This window comes from Eptesicus fuscus, chromosome 2, assembly GCF_027574615.1.
Source record: "Eptesicus fuscus isolate TK198812 chromosome 2, DD_ASM_mEF_20220401, whole genome shotgun sequence".
In the NCBI taxonomy this organism is placed as follows: domain Eukaryota; kingdom Metazoa; phylum Chordata; class Mammalia; order Chiroptera; family Vespertilionidae; genus Eptesicus; species Eptesicus fuscus.
In genome coordinates, this window is record NC_072474.1 from 50,924,012 (window position 1) to 50,944,678 (window position 20,667).

General features: G+C 40.5%; 1 non-coding gene across 1 annotated transcript; it reads right to left on the reverse strand.

The window, feature by feature from the left end:
* Positions 1-19,974: 19,974 nt before the first annotated feature.
* Positions 19,975-20,109, reverse strand: LOC114232292 (small nucleolar RNA SNORA16B/SNORA16A family). The gene has a single exon (XR_003618328.2). It is a non-coding gene; the product is annotated as a small nucleolar RNA SNORA16B/SNORA16A family (small nucleolar RNA).
* Positions 20,110-20,667: the final 558 nt, after the last annotated feature.

The window sequence follows — 20,667 nt, forward strand, 5'->3', positions numbered from 1 at the left end:
TTAAGCCCTCAAGGTGCGGTCTCTGGTTTGAATTGTACAGGGGCAAGAGTAGAAAGGCAGGCCATATAGGAGGTTGTTGCAAGAATTCAGGCAACAGATGATGAAAAACTCGACATTAAAGATATGAATATGCCTACCCTTATAATTACATCAACCTCATATTTCTGTTCAGCAGAAAAAATATATATAATGTCTCTGGCACATGGTCAGTGATACAGAAGTAATATTAATTATTGTCACTATTTTTATTTTTTTTATTATATATTATTAATAACCCAATATGTGTCAGCCTATTTTGATGTGATTCCTCATTTAATAAAAACTGGTTTTCATAGATCAAGGTTGTATTTTCTATCAAAGTCATAGAGGACATGTCTTGCGAAGTCCTCAATAGTAAATGTATATGTAATTTGGCAATCAGATGAGCAAGTTGAAATGCTAATTTTTTTTGGTAAGGGTTGAAGCTCTTTACCAGTATTCTAGCTTAAAAGGAAGACCATTCCTCAAAAATATGAATATGTGCCCCAACAATATTGGCAGCCAAACCCAAAGTTTACTTGTCTTCACTACAGTATTCAAACAATTCCTCATTTGAGATGCCAACATTTGACATCTAGAGCATAAAAGAGACTTGCTTATTGCAGGAGTTGTTCTCTGCCATGCACCAAACCTGTACAAAATCCCAGGAAAGATGTCTCTATGAACATGGTTCTTGCCATCATAGCTGCCTATCCAAGTGATCTAAGAGAAAATGTACACTAATTATATAATAAAGACCATGGATTTTGTATATTTAATAAATACCAAATAATTTCTATCTAAAAACTGTTCATGGTTAAATTACAGAATAGCCCATCCAGTGTGGTTCAGTTGGTTGAGCGTCATCCCATGCACCAGGAAGTCACCAGTTTGATTCCCAGCCAGGGCACATATCTGGGTTGCAGGCTCGATCCCCAGTAGAGATGTGCAGGAGGCAACCAATCAATGTTTCTCTCCCATCAATGTTTCTATTTCTTTCTCCATCTCCCTTCCTCTCTCTGAAATCAATAAAAACGTATTTTTAAAAAAATTACAGAATAATTCTGTTAATATATAGGATATTCCTTATGGGAGAAAGAATCTATATGCTTTAAATTGATATCATATCTTTAAGACATAAATAAAAAAGAAAACATACTTTACTGAACTATTAAATGATTATTTTTTTGTGTTAATCCTCACCTGAGAATGTTTTTCTATTAATTATATTTTTTATAGAGAATGGAAGGGATGGGGAGAGGCAGAGAGAAAGAATCACATCGATGGGTTGCCTCCTGCAAAATAAACATATGGGACTACAGCAAAATAAAAAGCTTCTGCACAGCAAAAGAAACCATCAACAAAATAACAAGAGAGTCCACTAGGTGGGAGAACATATTTGTCAATGATACATCCGATAAGGGGTTAATCTCGAAATGTATAAGAAATTCATACAACTTAACAAAAGTAAGATAAACAATCCAATTAAAAAATAGGCAAAGGACCTAAATAGACACTTCTCCAAAGTAGACATACAGAAGGCCAAAAAGCATATGAAAAAATGCTCAAAGTCACTAATAATCCAAGAGATGCAAATCAAAATAACAATGATGGCTATCATCAATAAATCAACAAATGGCAAGTGTTGGCGAGGATGTGGAGAAAAGGGAACCCTCGTGCACTGCTGGTGGGAATGCAGACTGGTGCTGCCACTGTGGAAAACAGTATGGAGTTTTCTAAAAAAATTAAAAATGGAACTCCTATTTGACCCAGTGATCCCACTTCTAGGAATATATCATAAGAAATCAGAAACACCAATCAGAAAGAATATATGCACCCCTATGTTCATAGTGGTACAATTTACAATAGCTAAGATTTGGAAACAGCTAAGTGCCCATCAGCAGATGAGTGCATAAAAAAGCTGTGGTACATTTACAATATGGAATACTACGCAGCTATAAAAAAGAAAGAACTCACCATTTTCAACAGCATGGGTGGACCTGGAGAGCATTATGCTAAGCAAAGTAAGCCAGTCTGAGAAAGATAAGTATCACATGATCTCACTCATATGTGAAATTTAATGAACAAAAAAACTGATGAATAAAATAGATCCAGAGACATAAAAGCATGGAACAGACTGATGAATTTCAGAGAAAAGGCAGTGTTGGGGATGGGTGGGAGGGGAGTGATTAACTGGGGAACTTATATGCATAACCCATGGACACAGACAATAGAGTGGTGAAGGCCTGGGAGGGGCAGTTATGGTGTGGAGGGGGTCAATGGTAAAAAGAAACACAAAGGGAACATCTGTAATACTTGCAACAATAAATATAAATTTCAAAAAGCCTATTCTGATCTTATATGCAGTTTTAAACTTAATTACACTCATACTGACTAAAACATTTATTTATTTATTTATTTATTTATTTATTTATTTATTTTTTATTTATTTAAAAAAGAGGGTGTTAGGGTTGCCGAAGGAGGAACACATGGGGCCAAAGTGGTAAGGAAGTATAAATTTTGGGGCTCAGATGATGCTGAGCTCCAAAATGGTGCCAGCACCCAGGCACTGGGAGTCAGAGGTTTTAAAGGACCCTTGGCGGGCTTTTCAGTGAAAAACTCTCTGGACACGTCTAGATCCTGGGAAAGTCCAGAGAAGAAAGATAATAGTCTCAGCAAGTGGAATGTGCTGTAAGCCAAAGGGAATGTCAGTTGTGAAGTGGTCTAAAGGTCAGTTCCCAGGAGAGGGGGTATTGATTCAATTATTTGATCAGACCTAACAGAGAAGAGAGATTGGTTGCTTCCTGCGCTCTCCCTGACCAGAAATTGAACCAAAAACTTGAACTTGGATATGTGCTCTGACTGGGAATGGAACCTGCCACCTTTTGGTGTATGGGACAAGGCTCCAACCAACTGAGTCACACTGGCCAGGGCTGATTAACACACTTAAAAATCCGGCATCTTGGATTCCTACTTCACAGACTTATGAGAATTAAATGGCTCAAATTCATTGTTGAAAATAAACTGTATCCCTCAAACCTCACCCCCCATTATCCAGTCAAGAATCAGACAGACAAGACCACTCCTCTTAGCGCCCCCCTCCCGCCCCCAATAGGTGATGTCATTACCTGAAGAAAATGGAACAGGATGAATAAAGTAGGTGGTGGGAAAGGTCTGGGTTTTCATTTATTCCTTCATTCTTAGTGCTAGTGTTCAAGCTTTGGACAATTTATCGTTATGTCTTTTCTCTGTTTCCTTAAGGACTTACCTGAGATTATAAGGCGGCACTGATGAGGCTCTGAAGCAGTGGATATATGCCCAGAGTTGAGAAATAACTCTTACTCAGCTTTTCACAAAATGCAAGTGCTAGCTATTGTTTTTAGCTGCCAAGGACACCAGTCACATTACTGGCCAGTTTCCATTACACTTTTTTCTAGTGGCAAAAGCTTTTATATCCCTGAGCACGTGGCTCAGCCCAGGTCAGTCAGAACACTTCTCCCTCTGGTGAGGTAAGTCATGTGATCCAAGTCATACTATTTCACCAGATGGAGATAACAAGGAAGGCCTTGCCTTGGAATACTGAGTTAGAGGGTTTTGAAAATAGAAGCCAGTGGGCCTATTATCTTGTGGAGAATGTTTGTTTGTAGTAGGAGATAATGAAACCCCCAGAGAGATAGCAGAGATTAGAAATACAAAAAGATAGGGAGAGAGAGAGAGAGAGAGAGAGAGAGAGAGAGAGAGAGAGAGAGAGAGACATCAAGTGCTGTTTCCAGGTCTGAGGTTCTAAAAGCTGGCACTCCTCAGCGTGTTAGTTGATGAAAGATTCTGGGCAGGGAGTCTGCCTCCTCAGCTGGGTATCACACCTCACAATCTGGAGCGGAAAGCAGCACAGTTCAGAGTGTGTCTTATGTAAACAGTTCCTGCAACCCCTGGCCCCCACTCCTTATTTCTGTCGGCAATGTCCTCAGCTCACATCTCCCAGGAAAAGCAACTCTTTTCAGGTACAAAGGAGTGTACTCTCAGGGGAGACATTCACTCAAGGGAACCAAATCTGTGGAAATTCAACTCTTGTCTACCAAGTGAACAATCTTTTACATAATTAAACAAAACTACTCTTTTTATATTTGTATTTGCTTTATAGTCACGTAACAAAAAAATGCAAGAGAGTTAATCAGAAAAAGAAGCTGTTGGTCATAAATTTGTTTTCAAAAACCATTGGTAGCTTTGATTTTTTTTTTTTTTTAAGTTCCTGTTCTTCTAAACCAGGGTAGCAAGATTCAGCCCTTGCTCTAGGTCAAGGTACCCTGCACCTTTCTTCCTCATGGCAGTCTGTGCAAAAAGCTCTTCACAGCTTACCTGCTACAAATGGGGGAGATAAGGACACATATGTAATACCTTAATCAATAAAGAAATTAAAAACAAACAAAACAAGAAAAATATAACACAAATTGGAACCTAATCCATAGGAATGGTAATGCAGGTGGACTTTTTTTTTCCGTTTTGCTTCCAATATCACACTATTGTTCTTGTGCAGATCAGAAACAACTGACTGGGGTTGTCTTGTGAAGACTTAAAAATGTAGAACTGAAACAAAGTAAAATGCCAAGGAAAGAAATAGAAATTGAATTGAATTAATCTGTCATGTATTGGGTTCAGAGTGCTGTGACTGATAATTGTGGCACATTCTTGGGGACAGGACCAGAGCCTTCTAAGGAGAACAGGTCCGCGTATAATGCAGGTTAGGACCCAGTGCCGTCCAAATAACTGTATTTTGGTGTAGTGTAAGCCCTTCGAATTTATTGCCCCACCTATTCATGTTGCTGCCAAGTAACAGCTGCAATTTTTTAAAAAATATATATATTTTATTGATTTTCCACAGAGAGGAAGGAAGAGGGATAGAGAGTTAGAAACATCGATGAGAGAGAAACATCTATCAGCTGCCTCCTGCACACCTCCCACTGGGGATGTGCCTGCAACCAAGGTACATGCCCTTGACCGGAATCTAACCCGGGACCCTTCAGTCCGAAGGCCGATGCTCCATCCACCAAGCCAAACTGGTTTCAGCAACAGCTGCAATCTTGATCAACTCCGTTCAACATAAGTTTTCACAATAGCCCTTTCTTCCCTTGACCTGGCCCCACTCCTCTTTCTGTTTTTGGTATTAAAGGCATAAAGGGGAGTTTGATCTACTATATGATTACACAAGATAGTTGATATTACACAAGATAGTTTTGGTATTATTTTCATTCCTATGAAGGGATGGACATTTAAAAGAAAGACCAGTGATAACTACAAGTAGGATTGTGTTAGAAAAGCTGAGCTGCAATAGGATGAAATTTCAACTGGAGAGTGAGAATTAATAGTTATCCAGCTGTTGAAGAAGAGGCTAGAAGCAGGCACTGGGGTTCAGTGAGATATCATAGGTCCCCCGCATGGTTAGGAATGTCTAGTCTAGAGTATTGAATTCTGCTAGATCCTATATAATAAAGAGGTAATATGCAAATTGACTGTCACTCCAACACACAAGATGGCTGCTCCCCTGTGGACACAAGATGGCCTGCAGGGGAGGGCAGTTGGGAGAGACCAGGCCTGCAAGGGAGGGAAGTTGGGGGTGACAAGGCTTGCAGGGGAAGGCAGTTGGGGGCAACCAGACTTGCAGGTGAGGACAGTTAGGGGTGACTAGGCCAGCAGGGGAGGGCAGTTAGGAGTGACCAGGCCATCAGGGGAGGGCAGTTAGGGGTGACCAGGCCATCAGGGGAGGGCAGTTAGGGGTGACCAGGCCATCATGGGAGGGCAGTTAGGGGCAATCGGACTGACAAGGGAGGGCAGTTAGGGGTGACCAGGCCAGCAGGGGAGGGCAGTTGGGGTCAACCAGGCCTGCAGGGGAGGACAGTTAAGGTTGACCAGTCTGGCAGGGGAGGGCAGTTAAGGGTGACCAGGCCAGCAGAGGGGGGGCAGTTAGGGGCAATTGGGCCATCAGGGGAGCAGTTAGGCATCGATCAGGCTGGCCGCGGAGTGGTTAGGGGCAATCAGGCAGGCAGGCGAGTGGTTGGGAGCCAGCAGTGCTGGATTGTGAGAGGGATGTCTGATGGGCTAAAAGGACAGTCAGACATCCCTCGAGGGGTCCCAGATTATAGAGGGTGCAGGCTGGGCTGAGGGACACCCCCACCCCCACCATGCATGAATTTTGTGCACCGGGCCTCTAGTATGACTATATTAAATACTGTCATCTCAGTTTGTCACATATTATAGATTGGCTCATATAGCACTCATTCCCTGTCTTTTTCTCATCTAACTCTATTATAGCAGCTATAAAACCTAAAAATTTAATTTCCCAGCCTCTCTTGAGACTAAAGTGCCCATGTGACATGGTTCTAGCCAATGAGAGTAAGCGGATGTGACTTGTGGTTTTGAGGCCTGGGGGCATTGACACCATTTGGTACAGTGTGGCAGCAAGGAAGAGGATGATGAGAGCAAGATAAGAATGATAGGCCAAAAAGGTAGAAAGAGCCTGGGTGTCCAGTGGCATTTCTGAGACATAGCACTAGCCTGGAAGTTAGACAGTAAATTTCTATTCTTTTAAGCCAGAGCTGCTCATCCTTTTCCACATCCTGGCACACACAGAAATGATAACATTTATATGCCACATGTAGGTAGATGGACGAAGCTGCTCAGTACTGGAGACAATCCCTCACACCTTAAATGAATACTCCAAATACTAAATGATCACTATCTTAGCTTTTAACCATTTGAAACTCTCAGGGAATTTGGACTTAACCCACTTTTAGTTGGGGTTTTTCTTTCCCTGAAGCTGAAAACATCCCTGACAGTCAAGTTTGAAAAAAATCTTGAGAGACTCACCCAAGGATATTTTTCCATTGATTTTTAGAGAGAGTAGAAGGGAAGGGGAGAGACATAGAGAAACATCCGTGTGAGAGAGACACATCCATTGGTTGCCTCCCCCACATGCCCTGCAACCCAGGTACCTGCCCTTGACCAGAATTAAACCTGGGACCCTTCAGTCCACAGGTGGCACTCTATTCACTGAGCCACACTAGCCAGAGGAAGGAGGGATGCTTAGGTAACTGCAAGTCATGATGAATGTAAAAAGCAAGTTGGCCTCTGTATGGTAAAAGTGGAAGTGTGGCATGTAAAAGAGAAATTCTGTTAAAAGAGAGGGATTTTTGATGTAAAGAATCTGAGGATTGCTCATTAGGATGAGGAGAAGATCAAAGTAAAGGCTCTGCAGGTGGCTGGCTGATGGAATGGAGATGGAGGTCTGCAAGTCCAGGAGGGAAATAGGATCTGAGAGAACTGGAGCTAAGTTGCCTCAGGATGCAGAACATATTGACGTAGAGGAATGTATTGTAGGCTTATGTATTGGAGAAGGGAGAGACGGCTGCTAAATGAGAGCTATACCGCTGTGAAGTGGGGAGGGGACTTAGAATGAGGTTATATGCTTCAAATGATTAGATTGTTAGAGAAGGTCCTCATTTATTGTCAAGAAGTAGCATTGGGAATTCAGGGGAATAGCCTTGCTGTACCCCTATACCTCCCCCTTTAACCTTTCCCTTCTTCTGGGTAATTTAGGTCAGGTTGTGGCACTGCAGATAAAATATATAGATGAGCATATCTTTCTAAGCCTCCTTCCCTAATGACAAAGATTTTCTCCTTGACCAAACTATTCAGGCTCTGCTGAACTGTTTTGCAACTATGCCTGACCTTTGCACTTCGGTGTTCTTCTCAGCATTGCCCAATTTTAGCAAGAATCCTGATAAGTCAGTTTAACTAGAATCTCTCATCTTCCATATCTGATCATTCTCATCATTTAATTGGGTTTCTCATCTGCCATCATTCCCCAGCTGATATCTGATTATCCTGCCCTGCCTTTAGCAAGAATCCTGTTAGGTTGGTTTGGCCAAAATCACCTCTGGTTTCCTCTTAGTAATGACCCCCATCCTGTCCCTTGGCTATAAATTCCCATTTGACTATGCTGGATTTGAAGTTGAGCCTACTCTCTCCCCTGCTGCAAGGCCCCACTGCAGTTTTCCTACACCCTGTGCCATGATCTCCCTTGAAAAGTCTGCACTACTGTCTTTAACAAGTGAGATAAATAATGTTTTCTTTAACAATTTGAATAATATTTACTCCCTCACATTGATTAGGAATTAATAACAAGTAAATAATAATAATAACCCTATATAATAAAAGGCTAATATGCAAATCGACCGAACTACAGAATGACTGGTCGCTATGATGCACACTGACCACCAGGGGGCAGACGCTCAACGCAGAAGCTGCTCCCTGGTGGGGTCAGTGCACTCCCACAGGGGGAGCACCGCTCAGCCAGAAGCTGGGCTCATGGCTGGCGAGCGCAGTGGCAGTGGCAGTGACAGGAGACTCTCCCGTGCCTCCGTGGCAGCACTAAGGACCCCTCAGCGGACATCCCCTAAAGGGTCCTGGACTGTGAGAGGGTGCAGGCCAGGCTGAGGGACAAATGTCATCCACCAGGCCTCTAGTTATAGATAGTTTAGGTATTACAGATTATTGAAGTTGTAATGTACTAGATGTCTGATACCATTCAAAATAATCTACACTAATAAAAGAGAAACATGCAAATTGACCATCACGCCGCTATGCCCACCAGCCAATCAGAGTGAGTATGCAAATTAACCCAACAAAGATGGTGGTTAATTTGCATACACAGGCACAGGAGTGAAGACTGAAGACAGCTTAGAAGGAAGAGGGAGGGAAAGCGGAAAGCAGGAGGGAAAGCGCAGGGTGGCGGCGGGGGCAGCAGGAGGGAAGCCTGCCTTGGCGGGCTTCGCTCCCTTCTCTGCTTCGCTCAGGCCGCAGGAAGCCCTATTCTTGCAGGAATCTTCCTGCAACGGGCCTCTAGTATACAAATATTAACTCATTTAATCCTCATTAAAACTTAACTTAGTGTTAAGACAGCATTGAGCCGAAACCGGTTTGGCTCAGTGGATAGAGCATCGGCCTGCGGACTCAAGGGTCCCGGGTTCGATTCCGGTCAGGGGCATGTACCTTGGTTGCGGGCGCATCCCCAGTGGGGGGTGTGCAGGAGGCAGCTGATCGGTGTTTCTCTCTCATCGATGTTTCTGGCTCTCTGTCCCTCTCTCTTTCTCTCTGTAAAAAATCAATAAAATATATTTAAAAAAAAAGACAGCATTGAACATTATGATTTGGGGTGAAAGACAGAGTGCACTGGACAATTAAGGAGATAATTTTATTTAAACAATTGCAATGGAGAGGAATCCTTGAAGGAAAGGGAGGGCCTGGGATTTTATAGATAAACAATGGAGTCATCTGTCATAGGGGAGTTAGGAGGAAGGATGGAAGCATCTTGGAATGTGAGGGGCCAGGTTGTGCTTTCTGGTTAGCCATTTCCTGGAGTACAAAATGCTACAAGGATTTCTTAACCATTGCTGCTCAAAGACAGAGCTCAGATAAAAGAATAAGAGAAATACATAAATGTAGCAATTAATGGCAACTTTTTACTAAACTCCATGCCCATAATTCAAACTCTTTAACATGAATTAAAGACAAAACTGATTATTCTATGTGTTATCCTAAAATAATCTACTGTTAAATTTAAGGAGAATGGAAAAGTAGGATCATCCTCAGTGCTACATTTTAAGAGAAGCCAATATGTGATAGATATCTATAAAATGATTAAAGTTTTTAACAAGCTCCCAATAGGCCAGGTACAAAATGTCACCTAGGCAGAAATATGAGTATCTAACAATGGCTATGTGGCAATGGGCAGATCTCGGAGAGCAAATACTTGGAGATAAGTATTGTTAATTAGGACCTCGCCCTGAGATACCCTTTCCTCCCCTAGATCATCTCTCTGGTCATTTGGGTGAGATCCTCCCCCTGACTTTTTCTTTCTTTTTTTTTTTTTTTTAATATATTTTATTGATTTTTTACAGAGAGGAAGAGAGAGGGATAGAGAGTTAGAAACATCGATGAGAGAGAAACATCGATCAGCTGCCTCTTGCACACCCCCTACTGAAGTTTATTGAAGTTGTAATATACTAGATGTGCCCGCAACCAAGGTACATGCCCTTGACCGGAATCGAACCTGGGACCCTTGAGTCCACAGGCCGACGCTCTATCCACTGAGCCAAACTGGTTTCGGCCTCCCCCTGACTTTTTCTCTCGTGGTGTGTAGCTAGTCAGGCAGTAGGATTCTCCCCATCCCCCTGCTACCCTGCTACCTCCTTTCTCCTCTTACCCCCCCCCCCCCACACACACAGACACTTGGTGATACCCTGGTGAGACCAAGCAATCAGTGGAGACCTAGACCTTGAAAGGACACCCCTGGAAAGCTGCTGAATATTCTATTGAGATCTTCCCCTGGGATCTCCCCTAAAATCTTCATTCTTAAAACCCTCAGGACAGGGGACCCAGTGGCCAGAGCCATCCCCCCAGGTGAGGTACCTGTCACCTTTAACCTGCCCCCCGTCTCCACACACACACATACTGTACCCCTAGAGAAGAACAAGGGGGCTGGCAGAAAGCCACATCTGATTTCCATACAAGGGCAGGAGACATGGGACAGGCCCTGATTGGTCAGCCTAAAGAAGAAAGCAGCTAACTCCTTCCAAGAGGTTAAAAGAAGCTCTGGTGCTGGCCAGTCAGTGGAGATCACAGCCCTGGAAGAACACACCTGGAAAACTGCTGGATATTTTATTGGGAGCCTCCCCTGAGACCTCCAGCTAAACACCCTGAAGACAGTGCAGCTCTCTCTACGGAGTACCCTGCCCCCCAGGCGCTGTTTCTTCTGTTGCCTCTGTAACTTGTTTCCTGAGCCCATTTCTTCTACAGCTCACTTCTACCTCTGTGACTTTCTAAATAAACTTTCTCCTACAGTTTGAGTCTTGACTCTGAATTCTTTCCTAGCCAGACCTCAAGTACCAAGGTTGATGAACCAAGGTCCGTCTGACTCCATCTGTCTAACACCTGGTGCTGTTTTCACCACTACCACAGCCATGCATTTAGCTTTTTCTTTACAGATATATTAGTAACTCTTCCACCTTGGAAACTGAGAGGCTGAGAAACATATGTGGTAATACGGTTAGAATGATATTTTAGACTAGCGTTCCCGTTGCAGGAAAAATCCTGCAATAGGATTTCCTGCTGCACTCTACCCCGCCTCCGCTCCTCCCTTGTCGCCCGCCCCGCCTTCTCCTCCAGCCCTGCTTTTCTCTTCGCCCTTGGCCCTGACTTCGCTCCTCCCTTCTCCTCCCCCTGGCTTGCTTGCTTCTTCGAAGCTTTACTCCCTTCTGCAGCTCTTGGCTTCTTTCGACGCTGTCTTGATATGCAAATTAGCTGCCATCTTTGTTGGGGTAATTTGCATACTCGTCCTGATTGGTTGGTGGGCGTGGCTTGGCTGGTGGGCGTGGCTTAGGTGTAGTGAAGGTGCGGTCAATTTGCATATTTGTCTATTATTAGATTAGATAGGTTTCTCAGGCTGCAGTGTGGGATTTAAGAAATACAAGACTGGATCAGGCAGACAAGTTAGAAGGGAGTTATTGACATTTTCTAGGCAGGAGATAATGAATATCTGAACTAGAAGGCTGTAGACATGTGAAGCTGTGGTAGGCAGTTAGACAAATATAAGCAGAGCAAGGATGATGGGCTGGGCACCGAAGGTCACAGGGTAGAAAGCCCCAGATGCCTAGCAAAGGACTATAAGGTGGGACCTCACCCCCAGGGTGACCTTTCCTCCCCTAGCATATGCTGGTCATGTGGTTTGAACCCCTGACCTTTCCTCCCTAGAGTTAACATATTGCCTCAATTGTATTTCAGCTCCAGGCCCAGAAAAGCAACAAAACCAGACCAGTGACCCCACAGCTGACCTCAGGACCAGCTGCATTGGATAATGATCCCCTGGAGAAACCAAGCAATCAGTGGAGATCTAGACCTTTAAAGGAAACACCTAGAAAGCTGCTGAATATTCTATTGAGATCTTCCCCTGGGACCTCCCCTAAAATCTCCATTCTTAAAACCCTTAAGACAGGGGACCCAGTGGCAGGAGCACCCCTAGCCTTTCTCTTCCCCGTCCTCACGCCCCGAGGCACGGCACCTGTCACCTTTACCTTCCTCACTTCTAAACTTCAAGGGACCTTCTTTTACCACTATACTTGTTTCCTAAGCCTATTTCTTCCACAAATTACTTATTATACCTCTGTGGTTTTCCAAATAAATGTTCTCCTATTATTTGAGTCTTGGCTCTGAATTCTTTCCCAGAACTCAAATGCAGAGGTTGCTAAACCCAGATCCTGTCTGACCCCAAAAGTCTAACACCTGGTGCCATTTCACCACCCACAACAAAGCCAAAACAGGAAACATTTCTCTGCACCCTTACTGGAACTGGGTATTATTTTCTAAATCTGCTCACTTGATATTAGAACAATGTTATCTCATAGTTTAGATTTCAATGTCTTTTATTACTAATAAAGATAAAGTTATCACTTAATTAATTATTTTGTTTACCTACTGTTCAATTTTTAAATTTTAATTTTTCTTGCATAAAATGCTTTATACTTTAAATGTATAAGAGATTCAAACTACCCAGAATTAACCAACAATGGTAATAGGGACATTTAAACATACAAAAACAAATAGCACCAGTTGAAAGGCAAAGCAATCCTATTTTACCTATTTTACTTTAATGAAATGCATTCACTTTGTTCTGACCTTCAGCTTTGATTTACACAAAGTTGCCCGGGGACAGAAATAACTGACTCAGCATAGACCAAAAGATTTGTGTTGTAAAAGAGTCCAAAAGGCTAATTCTCAATAAGTTCATCCAGAATTCAATCAGTTCCATGGTTCACAAAAATAATGTTTTTTACCTGTACATTCTTTCATTAATTTTTAAAAAATTCTTTTCAGTTACAGTTTACACTCAATATCTATATATATAAAAAGCCAGTGACCGGAAAACTGTAATGACTGGAATGACCGGTCACTATGACACCCACTGTGGCCAGTGAACTAGCCTGATTGGGGGTGGGGCTGGCTGGCCAACCTCCTGTGGCCCCTCCCCCCAGCTGGCCCTGCTCCCAATCGGCATCTCCCACCCCAATCAAGGGTGGGGTGGCCAACCAACCCCCCATGGCCCCTCCCCCCAGCCGGCCCCACCCCTGATCACCCCCCCATAATAGAATAGGGGGCACCTCCTTGAGCAGAGGCCAGGGCCAGCTGGAAGCAAGTATCTAGGCTGAAAGCAAGTATCTAGGATTTATTTATCTTCTATAATTGAAAGTTTGTAGCCTTGAAGATAAATAAATCCTTCCTCCATCGCCAGGGGCAACCCAAGCCTCCTGCTCAGCTCCAGATCCATGGCTGCTGCCATTTTTGTTGGGATTTATTTATCTTCTATAATTGAAACTTTGTAGCCTTGAGTGGAGGCGAGGGCCGGCCAGAGCGGGAAGCATGGCTTCCTCCATTGCCAGGGTAACCTTAGCCTCCTGCTTGTTCTAGCTCTGTGGCCGGCCGCCATCTTGGTTGGGTTAATTTTCATACTCGCTCCTGATTGGCTGGTGGGTGTGGCTTGTGGGTGTAGTGGAGGGAAATGGGGAATTATTGTTTAATGGGTATTCAATTTCAGAAAAGATTTATAGAGATGGATGGTGGTGATGGTTGCACAATGTTATGAAGGTATTTAATAACATTGAACTGTGTACATAGAAATATTAAGATAATAAGTTTTGTTATGTGTATTTTACCACAATAAAAAAATTGAAAGTAAACCCACTTTAAGTAATAATTATTCCTAAAATTTCTCAAAGTTTTCTTTTTTTGTACCATCCTGTCACCATGTTTTGTTTTTTCCTAGCACCATACTGTCTAATATGGTTGGTATGACCTGAAGAAGTCCTGCAGACATGCTCTTTGCTACTCATCTCATAGAGAGAAAGCATAAAGAACATCCAACACTATTTGCCATATTTGGTTCTGGCAGCTTGAAATGGATTCTGGTTCCCACTACTGCAAGAACCAGAATCCTTAGTACCTTATAGATACTGACAGGGTACCAGAATATGCTACCCCCAAATATGCCCCTTGAGCACATGGATTATTTCAAGTGAAAGGTTATTGCAAACCAAGAGATGCAGAATAATGTAGTAATTTTAATTTCTATGGAGATAAATCAAATGTGGCAAAATAATAATTGTTGTATCTGAGTAAAGGGTAAATGTAAGATTTTTTATACATTCCTATAACTTTTCTAGAGATTTGAATTTATTTTTTTAAAAAATAAAAATGCATCACTAAAATTAATAACATCAATAACTTAAAAAGTTTTAAAAAGCAGATGTAATTTCCATGAAGTGAGCAAGAATGCAAGAAGTTATTAAGCTCGGGATTGTCAGACTTTTTCTGAGCCAAATAGTATTTTAGGCTTTGCAGGCTTTATGATCTGTTGCAACTACTCAACTCTGCTCTTATAGCTGGAAAACAGTCATAAACAATTTAGAAATGAAGGAATGTGGCTGTTACAATAAAACTTTATTTATAAAACAGGCAGTGGATTAGATTTTGCCTGGGGGGACTATAGTTTACCTACCTCTGTACCTATTAGCCTGTCGTATCCTTGACACTAAGGATGTTGTCTTCTTATTTGTCTGTTTTTCTGGTGGTCCTATCCTATCTTGGCTCTTGGCCTTTGTTTCTGAGGGTCTTCCTGTTATAGGCACTGCTTTTCTCTCTTTGTCCCCTCATGTTGGGTAACTATTAAAGTGGTTTTAATTACCTCTTGTGATCTTGATCAAATCACTTGCTACTTCTGTTCATAACCTTTTAGTTATTACCCTTAATTACTAATAATGACACCAGCTGTGACTACTTTGTAAGCTTGCTGTGAAAATCAGAAGAGCTTTAATATTATTCCAAGTGAAGGGCCAAATTGACAGAAATTCCCATGAGGCCATAGGAAAGAATATATTGTGCCATTTTGCTGGTAGCCCTGTTGGAATTTAGTTGTAATCCCTAGAGCAAATCATTTGAGAGTTTCTTTTCCTTTACAATCTTATTATAAGTTCCTGACAAGAAAGAACTTGATAACATGGTTGAGAAAACAAAACAGACAGAAGTGAAAAAAATTATAGAACATTAACAAATTCTTCCCTGTGCCTGACAACCTTTATGTTTATTCTCCCTGCCTCAAGATTTATTTGTCATTGATCAATTGGAAGTCATCTCCTTTTTCTCTTAATTCCCATGTTATTTTGTCTATAGGTTGAATTATAATAGTTTCTGGGCATATATTTTCTATATTGATTTTCCCAATGGGGATAGTTCTGCCAGCAGGAAAAACATATTCATCCCTGTGTTTGCCTATATGAAGCTCCTTTTACTCTACTTCTGTAGCCAATTGATGTCCCCTTTTTTATGGATATATTTTTTATTTAGCTATATTGTTGCAGAAGACCGGAGAAAACCAAGCAATGCTTAGAGAGGTGGAGTTACACTTTATTATACACTAGCGAACTCAGAGAAAAATGCCTTTCAAATCCTGAGCACAACATGGAGGAAGTTGTCCCTTTTTATATCTTTTTCATTCCTTTGTCTCCCAAATATGGGGTTTTCCGGTCCCCTTTGCAAGTTCTTAAAGAGCCCTAAGTGCTGGGGCTTTGAAACCTCAACCAAAGGCCTGGCGTGGCACCAGCACTGATAACTCAGTCTGGGGAAGGTTTATGGCCTCTCTAAAATGGAAGTAAACAGGTCTTGCAGGACCAGACAATTAAAGGGGCAGTGACTAGATTCAGATTGCTAGCCCCCCCAAAATGTCTTTTTTCCCCCATCAATATTAATATATTTAATAAAGTATAGTCAAATCTTACAGACTTTGCAGGAATTCTGTCTTTCTGGTGACTGCCAATAAAATCAATTATAAGTAAGTTCATAGTTTAACTCTTTAAGGACAATCTTATTTACCCAACAACCCAATTCTCATGAGATCACTCACTGCAACACCCTGTACTGTCAATTGTAAATAAGTAAATTAGTATTTTCTTATAGCTGCATTTGAGGTTGGTGGCATCAATAGCTATTCTGATTGTGTAAGATGGTGTTTTAGGAAATCTCTTAACATTACTACTCCTTGTAAGTTCTTCACTTGAGCTTAGATATCCTGCTATTGTATTATTTCTATGTGCTCACATTTGCATTATTTCCATTGTGATAAACATCTGCATTCATCTTTATTTTCTTTCTCTCCTGTCTCAGAAGATAAAATGTCCCTCCCACTGCCCAACCCACAACAATTTGGCCTCTGCCTATCCTCTACTTCCTTCACCCCAAGAATGAAATTATCTATACTGAAATAAAATAATGCACTGTAATTATGATATTCAGTGAATTCTTTTTAATTTTAATGAATCTCTCATCTATTTCTGATTGTTGCACAGGCACTTTTCAGAACTCTATCCTCTGTGATCTTGACATTGTTTATTCTGATTCTAATCACATATGCCTAACCAATTTTGTTATTTTTCCTTCACAGGCTCCTCCTCTTTTGCCTATAAATCTTTAATTTTGATTGTTTCAGAGTGTCTTCCTGTCTACAGGCCCTGCTTCTCTCTTTGTCCCTCATGTTGTGTAAACATTAAAGTGGTTTTAATTACCTCTTGTATGCTGACTTTTAAATCTCTATATCAACCATTATCTCTCCTGAATTCATACTTATATAACTAACTAGATACCAATTCTCAAATATTGGTGATGTTTTGGCATTTTATACTATGGAAATAATCATTTTATTGACCAAACTTTAAATGTCTCAACCATATGTATTAGGCAGATTTTTTTCATGTTAAAGATAGCTGCCACATAATCTTACTCTTTTGAATTTTTTCTATTTCATTAGATATGTGGATTAAAAAGGGAAGAAAATTAGATACTTTTTAAAAAATGTGTGAGGAATTAAATAAATATACAATTGTAGGTAGATACGTTATCTCAAGTTTCTCATTTCAATGTCTAATAGTCTTTTATGTATCTCTAGATATAACTATACTACAGATGCTCCTCATTTTAAGATTGAGGTTATGTCCTAATAAACCCATCAGAAGTTGAAAATATCATACATTAAAAATGCTTTTAATACACCCAATCTGCTAAACATCATGGCTCTTTTGTAGAAGTAATAAAATTTCCTCAGAACCAAGTTTTCTAATACTATCACGATAAATCACCACAAACCTAGTAGCTTATAGCAAACACTCATTTGTTACTTCACAGTTCTGTAGGGCAGAAGTCCAGGTGGGCTCTACCGAGTCCTCTGTTTAGGGCTTCACAAAGCTAAAGTCAATGTGAAGGCTGGGCTGGCCTTCTGACTGGAGGACTTGAGAGGAAAACCCACTAACAAGCTCATTTAGGTTGTTTGCAAAATCCAGTTGTCTGTGGTTGTAAGAGTGAGGTCACTGTTTCTTTGCTGGCTCTTAACTGGGGGTTGATTTCAGCTCCCTGGGGCTGACTACGCTGGTCAAGGAGTTCACTTGAATCCTTCTCGTGCTTCAAATCTCTCTGACTTTCCTTTCTCCCAACAGTTGAAGAAACCTTTCTGCTTTTAAGGGCTTGTGTGATTAAATTAGGCCTACCCTTTTTTAAAGACCAACCATGCAAATAATGTGATGTAATCATCAGTGTGATATCTCATCATTTTCGTAGTTCAGGGATTAGGGTAGAATATCTTTGGGGGGGGGGTAGCATTTTAGAATTATGCCTACGACAGCCACAGTTGGGTCACATGCTCTTTCCTGAAAGAATCATTGTCAAGGGGGATGAATTTCCATAATTTTCTCATGAAGTTTTCTGGGATGGAATGACCAGGGAATAAACCACAATATATACTATGTACTCACATTACAATGCTTCTTTGAGAATTGCCAAATGGGTTTATATATTCTTTCTTTACTATACATGTTTGTCTTACCAAGAATACGATCGTATTATTAGTACTCTACTTTCCTCCTCATTTTCTATAATGTGTAATACATGTTGACTCGGATATTGGTTAAACATTATTTTGGAGGAGGAAAAAAGAGGCTTTTTGAAGAGAAGCCTAGTATTTGAGAACAAAAAGAATCTGTTTTTATTACTCTATCATGGTAAACTATCTTAAAAAGAGACAGCTGAGTAACTTGAGCTAATGGATCAAATTTGGAATTTCTTACAAATCTTTATGTAAAACATGTAGAATTATAGCCACTACAGAGTTGATATTGGTTCAGCTGTTATAGGTAAGTCACCTTAGATGTCTGGGAACAACTCTCTATTAGAAATCACTGTCTATTTAGCATTACCATTGATGAGCTATTTATAGACTCATTAACTTTCAAAGATCTACAGTATTGCTTTAAGAATTCTTTTCCAGGAATTGTCTAACTGCTCTCACTTCCTCAGCCCATCCCCCATCCCACTCTAGTTTGTTGAAATGTAAGGGCAGTTTGGCTATACAACATGTCACTACATTAATATCTAGTGTAGCTTGGTACAATCTAGCTAACAATGTAGATGTCATTTTTTTTTTTTTTACTCCCCTCTTTATATGTGGCCTTCCAGAGGTGTTCCTTTTGCCCAAAATGATAATATTTATCTAAAGAGAACTTTTCATTAGGTAAGAGTACCTACTAGTAAGTGGAGACTCACGCTATTAGAATCTCTTAAGCAAAGACCTACCACAGTTGATTGCACCATCTGGCCAGAGTGTGCCCTCTGTAACTAGGCAAGAGTTCTCCAAGAACCCCAGCCAGGGTTGGGAATAATTGGGATTGGAGATGATCCAGGTGAGGCATACATTCTGTTTGTCTGGCTGATGTGCTGTCCTATATGCCAAGATATAGCTCAAGAGCTAATACACTTTCTGAACTGTAAATAATTTCAGAAAATGAAGTGATAGTGAAAACATTGGCTAGATCTCGTACTTTTGCTGTAAATATGGTATTTTTTAGCAAATAAAAGGCCAATTGGATGCTAAGTCAGGTAGACTCTAATCATTTTCTATTGTTTCTAGATAATTTTTTTCATTTTTACATATGAGAAAACTAAGATCCTAATTGTGTATAATTTGCTTAAGGCAAGCAATAGAGTAAGAAAAATTCATACTGTTGAATTTTTGGCTTGTCTACTTACCCCATTTTAAATATGGATAATGAATGGAATCACCAGCCAACTTTATTATGTTACAGAGTTTTATTATATGTTAGTAATACTAGAAAAATGTTCATTTGATAGATATTAATATCTAACATCTATAAGTATTTGATGTATTTCACTGTAGAGAGTGCTATTTTCTTTGGGTTCTTTAAATTATTCATCCAACACCGGAATTCTGGTTACTCTGTTCATAAATAAGAACATAAAACATGTTATATTGGAAATATTATACTCTCAATAATTTTTTATGGTTATATAGGTTTCCTGTTAAATTATTTAGATATAACTATTTATAAAGACAAATTATTTTATTTGTGAGTTGATGAGAAGATGAATGACTTTATTAGCATAAAATTGGTGAAATTGTGCCATCTAGTGTCCTTTAATGAAAAAACTGTATTAAAATTTTTTTTTTTCTGTTCCCCAAATTTTAAATGTTACTGATTAAAAATGAGTCTAGGAAACTATTTTTCCAATTCCTAAGTATGAAAGATAAGCAATATGCCTACAAAAAAAAATTTAGGGCACATGTTACAGGAAGAGTGTAACAGAAGAAAATTGTGGCCAATCCCTAGAAATTAGCACGTGCATTCCAAACATTTGTTTACTATATCTAGTATAACGTTTTCTAGGGAGTGTGTGTATTAATGGGGGGGGGGGGGGGGGAGAGATAAGAGGAGTGTGAGACCAAAAACCACTAAATAATGAGATTCTTGGTGGCTGGTGATAAAATAAAGGGAAGATCTTTTTCCCCCCTTTTGGAACTGTCTTTTCCTGAAATGTTGCAGACCAGTTACAGCAGACAGAATGTTGAACATCACGGAAAACTGTCACTCTGGGCTTCTTTTTGCCTGCAGCAGGCACATGGAAGCAGCTGCAGCTCTGAGAAGGGCCATGGAAGGCAGGATCTTGAAGACTCTGGCTTCAAGATTGTGGTCCCCTTCCTTGCCTTTCCCCTGTCTACCATATTGTCAACCTAGGCCCTATCCTGAGAATTGGGGGAAGTAGAGGTTTTTGTATGTGTGTGCATGCATGTTTTCATAAGAGGAAGAAGAGAGGAGTTGTGAGTTGCATTAGGATAAAATGGGAAATGTGAGGGAGAAGGTAGAAAAAATGAAAAATTATAGTTCAGTGTGCTGGCAGCAGAGATTAACTGACAGAAAACTTTGAAGTTACTTTTATCTAGGTTTGGTTTTTTGTGACTTTGGAATTACCTGATTATTTTTGACAACTTAATTTTCATACATTTAAAAAAAAAGGTGGAGGTGGAAGCAAAGTCAGATAAATACAGGTACCTTTTAAAATAGTTAGTTTAAAATAGTGTGCAGAAACATAATGATGTAACTAGTACCAATTCCTTTCACCACAAAACTTTAGGAAGAATTTCTGTAACTACCTACCTGTATATTGGGACATATACAGATCATTTATATTAGTTATTATGCCTGTTCAATT